Genomic DNA, 6,000 nt, shown 5'->3' with positions numbered 1-6,000 from the left:
ATACAAAGCTCCAATAGGTCCAGGGCCATAAGCCCCAGTTTGAGGCCAGAAAATATGCCCAGCAGCACCAGCAGCACTATATTGAGGATATACAGTCAGAGGGGCAGAAACCACTAAGCTTCCTGCACCATGAAGAGCAGAGAGTCCTCATCCATCTACCTCTGCAGGGTCCCCTCCACCCAGCCCAGATGCACAGTGCTTACAGCTTCATGCTCTCACTCCTCCAGAGAAATTTAGCACCACCAACATCCCCGACCTGTCACTGTGGCTCACCTTCACCAATTACTAGACAACCAGGTTTTTGGTGAGACAGGTGCAGTTGGTAGAGTTGTGGAGAGCCTAATGTTGTCTACTTTGGTGAAAGAGATCAGGTTGGAAGATGAAACCATTGGGTTCATCCCACACAATTTTTTACAGCTAGTCAGCCTCATGCCCAGGATCCCCCTGCTGTTGGTCACCCCGGCCCCTGAGCCAGAACCCGCAGCACTACCAGGAGCAGTAGCCAGTGCAGCTCCCTGCAATATGCTCTGCAGCTCTCCTCCCCCTGCTGCTCCTGCCCTCCACAGCCAAGTTGTTATATTTCCATCTCTAGAGGTTTTTTTTAATCATAAGTAGGTACAGAATCTTATTAAATGCTTTATCTTTGTATATTAATATTACATGATTTTTAGATTTCTTTTGTGCATGTACAACATGATCATATACAAAATTGTCACCAAATTCTTTATGCTACTCACCTTCCGTCTCAGTTTTCCCATCAACAAGCTCTCAGACTTTGCTCTGGGCCAGGAGATCCATACTGTTTACAGTCAGGAGAAGCTGATGGAAATGTTAAAGATGACAGCAACTGATTTCTGTATATTAAACCATCTTTTCATCTGTAGAATAAATACTGCTTAATCATGATTTATAAGCCTTGTATTGTTGAATTTGATTTGCCAGTATTTTGTTGAATTTTTTTCATATCGATATTCATGTTATTAGTCTGTAGTTTTCTTTATTTTGTCTTCACTTTTTGAAAGGACAGGTTTATTTAGGCAAGGAGAAAGAAGAAGAGAGGCATCTTCATAGTCATAGGCAGGCAGGAGAGCGGTGGTCTATAGTTTTCTCTTGTGCTGTCTTTGGAATTGTTATTAGATAATGTCATGAAGTGTATTTGGATTATTCCTTTTCCTTGGAATTTTAGAAATAATTTGAGTAATATAGGCATTTTTTTTTAAGTTTGATAGAATTTGCTTGTAAAGTTTTGTAGACTGGGGCTTTTGTTTTTAGGTAAATATTGGATTACTATTTCAATTTCCATAATTGTGATAGGTTTATTTAACTCTTCTGTTTCTTCCTGGCTTTGTATTGGTAAACTATATTGCTCTAGAAATATATCAGTTTCTTCAGTGTTAGAAAATTAATTAGTGATTAAAGTGCTCTCTTATGATCCTTTGTATTTCAGTGCCATCTTTCTCCATTTCTTTTTTGTTTTTAAAAAGATTTATTTATTTATGCATGCAAGATCTGGGGTGCAGGCCAGAGGTACAGGGGGTGAGTGGATTCACCAGAGACAGAGTGGGGAGAGGGACAGGCAGATCTACTGAAATACACTGCTGAGGGGAGCAGCAGACTAGACAGGAGAGGTCTGCTCTGCCATATGGGTCACCTCCCTGGTCGGGATTGATGTCATGCCTGCGGATAGCTTCATGGTGCTGAAACTTAACCTCTTGTGCCAACAGGGAGGCCTCTTTTATTTTCCTTACTGTTTTCTCTCCTTTGTTAGCCTACCTAGGGGTATGGATTTTGGAACCAACTCTTACCTAGAAATCAAAAACGTCATATAAGAGATGCTTTTTCCTTGGCACATATCAAAAAAACAAGCAAAAACAAATGTTGGCGAGGATGTGATGAAAAGGGAACTCTCCTGCATTGTTGGTGAGAGTGCAAACTGGTCCAACCATTATGGAAAGCTGTCTGGAGGTTGCTCAGTCTATGAGAAATGGAGCTACCATATGACCGGGAAATTCCACTTCTAAGGATCTACCCAAAGGACACAAAAACATTGATTCAAAAGATCACCTGTACCCCTGTATTTATTGCAGCACTATTTACAATAGGTAAAACCTGGACACAACCCAAATGCCCAAAAATAGATGACTGGATCAAGAAGATGTGGTACATATTCATAATGGAATATTATTCAGCAATCAAAAAAGATAAAATCATGCCATTCGCAGCAACCTGGATGGAGCTAGGAGTTATGCTCAGTGAAATAAGTCAGAAGGAAAAAGAAAAATATAAGATGGTTTCACTTATAGCAGGAATAGAGGAGAGCTGAATAAGACATCAGTGTAAAAAAAAATAATAGCAGTACAAAAAACAACAAAGTGAAAGTAGACAATTATAAATCAGAGACATCCTGCATGGGAGGAGGAGGGAGAGGGATCAGAGAGTGGGGGGGAGGAGCACAGGGGACTGTGCACGGGTGCATTGGTGAAGGAAGCTCTATAGGGACTACACCTGAAGGGGTGGGGGGAAGTAAATATTGTTTAAAAATTAACGATGATGTAAAAAAGATAATTAAAAAAGATGTTTTTTATTTCCTTTGGTTCATGTAAACAGCTACAGGAATATATTTACATGTATTCACCAAGATTTTGATTTCTATTTCACTTATTTCAACTCTTATTTTCTCACTTTTATTAAGTTTGGGTCTTGTGTGTTCCTCTTTTTCAAGCTGCTTTATGTGCAAGATTATGTGGTTTTGTTTTGTTTTGTTTTGTTTTTTGCATATTTTTCTTGCTGTGTAATCTGGGCCTCTATTATAGTTATCTTCCTAAGACTGGCTATAATGCATCCAGTGCATTCTGATAGTTTGTATTGTCATTTCATTAATCTCAAGTTGTTTATTGATTGCTGCTTTACCTTCCTCTTTCATGCAATTGCTATTAGGCAGAATGTTGTTTAGTTTTCATGTATTTAAGTTTTTCCAGTTTGTGTATACTTGCTTTCTAGCATTATTTTCTGAGAGAGTAACTGGTATGATTTCAATCTTTGTAATTGTATTCACAAGTGACTTGTGTCCCAATATATGGTCATTACATTTACACTTGAAAAAAATATGTATGCTGTAGTTTTAGGGTGAAGTGTTCTGTAGATATCTGTTAAGCCTAGTTGGTCTAATTCCTGATTTAAGGATAGTGTTTCCTTATATATTCTCTTTTTTGTTGGCTGTCCCTAGTTTTGAGTGGCATATTAAAATCCCCTAATATTACTGTGTGGTTGTCTCTTTAGTTCTATTAATGTTTGCCTAATGTATGTTTGTGTGCCATCCTTTTTTTTTAAGATTTATTTTTTTTTATTTATGCAATAGGTGGGGTACAGTTCAGAGGTGCGGGAGGGTGAGAGGATTCACAAGAGACAGAGTGGGGAGCAGAACAGGCAGATAGACCGAAAGCACTGCTGAGGGGAGGAGCGGGCAGGGACATGAGAGGTCTGCCGCACCTTGTGGGAATCACTCTGGCCAGCCAGGAATCGAACCCAGGAATCGAAGCTGCAGAGGCTTCGGACAGCTTCACAGCGCTGTGCTCAACCCTGCTGTGCCACCAGGAAGAACCCTCCATCATTTGTTTTATTGTATTTATAAGTGATATTTCTTGTACTAGGTCCTTAATCATAGTGTAATATCTATATTTCTTATTACCTTTTTTATTAGAGAATTTTATCTGATATGAGTAAAGCCATTTCTGACTTTTTAAAATTGTCATTTGCTTGTAGGATAGTGTAACCTTTAACTAAATTTCTGCTTGCCTTTGGTAGTGAAGATACAGTTCCTATAATTAGAAGTTTGGACTTCTATTTTGAAATCCACTCAGTTATACCTTTTATTTGGTGAGGTCAGATATTTACATTTAAGTTAATTATTGAGTCACATGTTCTTATTGCCATGTTTCTGTGTTTTTCTTTGCCTTATAATTTTTTTTGACATCTTGCTTTCATGTTTTGTTTAAGTTCTACTTCTGTTATCTTATGTGTGATTTCTATTGATTTTTGTTTGAAGGTTACAGTGAGGTTCCTGTGTGATGAATTATATTTTTCATCCATTAGTCAGTTTGATCTTAAACTTGTTCTGTTGTGTCACATTTTTATTCTACTTCTCCAAGTTGTATAATTTAGGTGTCCATTACCTCTAGACTTGTTTTGTTCTTATTTTTAATAGCCCCTTTCATATATCTTTCATGTTCAGTCTGGCTTATTCTTTTAGTTTTTGTTTTTCAGTGAAGCTTCTTACCTTTCCTTTTGTCTTGAACACTAGTTGGGCAGGATGAAACGTTATAGACTAGAAGTCTTTTTCTTTGAGTACTTTAAATATCTCCTACCTTCCCTTCTTGCCTGTAAGCTGTCTCCTTAAGAAGTCTTCAGACTCATAGGTTACTCTTCTTTCTCTCAATGCTTTTTTAAAAAGATTTTTTAAATTTATGTATGCATATAAGAACTGGGGTACAGTCCAGAGGTGTGGGGGGTGAGAGGATTCATCAGTGACAGAGTGGGGGAACAGAACAGGCAGATTGACTGAAATACACTGCTGAGGGGAGTAACAGGCGAGTCAGGAGAGGTCTGCTGAGCCATGTGGGTTGCTCCCTGGCCTGCCAGGGATCGAACTCGTGCTGCAGAGGCTGTGGATTGCTTCATAGTGCGGTGCTTAACCCCTTGTGCCACCAGGGAGGCCCCAATATTCTTTCTTTGTCTTGTATTCTTGCTGATTTCATTACTGTGTCTTGTTGTAGATCTTATTGCATTAGGTTACCAGGTGTTCCTTTAGTTTCATGGACTTATTGCATCTAATTTCTTTCTCAGATGTGGGATGCTTTTCTATATTGTTTCTTTTTGTAAGTTCTCTGTTCCTCCTTTTCTCACTCTCTTTCCCTTCTGGAATACCTATTATTTTATGTTGTCTTTCTTTCTTTCTTTCTTTCTTTCTTTCTTTCTTTCTTTCTTTCTTTCTTTCTTTCTTTCTTTCTTTCTTTCTTTCTTTCTTTCTTTCTTTCTTTCTTTCTTTCTTTCTTTCTTTCTTTCTTTCTTTCTTTCTTTCTTTCTTTCTTTCTTTCTTTCTTTCTTTCTTTCTTTCTTTCTTTCTTTCTTTCTTTCTTTCTTTCTTTCTTTCTTTCTTTCTTTCTTTCTTTCTTTCTTTCTTTCTTTCTTTCTTTCTTTCTTTCTTTCTTTCTTTCTTTCTTTCTTTCTTTCTTTCTTTCTTTCTTTCTTTCTTTCTTTCTTTCTTTCTTTCTTTCTTTCTTTCTTTCTTTCTTTCTTTCTTTCTTTCTTTCTTTCTTTCTTTCTTTCTTTCTTTCTTTCTTTCTGTCTTTCTTTCTGTCTTTCTGTCTTTCTTTCTTTCTTCAGAGACTTTTTTTTCATAATTTTTTTTAAAGATTTATTTATTTATTTATGCAAGCACTGGGTACAGTCAGAAGTGCAGGAGGGTGAGAGAATTCACCAGACCCAGAGTGGGGAACAGAGCAGGCAGACTGATGAAATACGCTGCTGAGGGGAGCAGTGGGCATGGCAAGAGAGGTCTGTTGAGCCATGTGGGACCCTCGCTGGCGGCCAGGGGTTCGAACACTCACTGCAGAGGCTGCAGGAAGCTTCGCAGCCCGGTGCTCAACGAGGCCCTCTTTTTTTTTTTTTTTTAAGATTTATTTATTTATTTATTTATTTATTTATTTATTTATTTGTTTGTTTGTTTATTTATACAAGAACCAGGGTACAGGCCAGATTCACGGAAGGATGAGTGGATTTACCAGAGACAGAGTGGGGAACAGAACAGGCAGACTGACGAAATGCACTGCTGAGGGGAACAGCGGGCAAGATAGGAGTGGTCTGCCGCGCCATGTGGGACCCTCGCCAGCTGGCTGGGATCAAATCAGCACTTCAGAGGCTGCTGACAGCTTCACAGCGCTGAGCTCAACTGTGTGAGTCACCAGGGGAGGCCCTATGTTGCCTTTCTTTATGGTGTTGGAT

This window comes from Talpa europaea (genome assembly GCF_964194135.1).
Source record: "Talpa europaea genome assembly, chromosome: 5".
Lineage (NCBI taxonomy): Eukaryota > Metazoa > Chordata > Mammalia > Eulipotyphla > Talpidae > Talpa > Talpa europaea.
Note: the sequence above shows the minus strand (reverse complement) of the source record.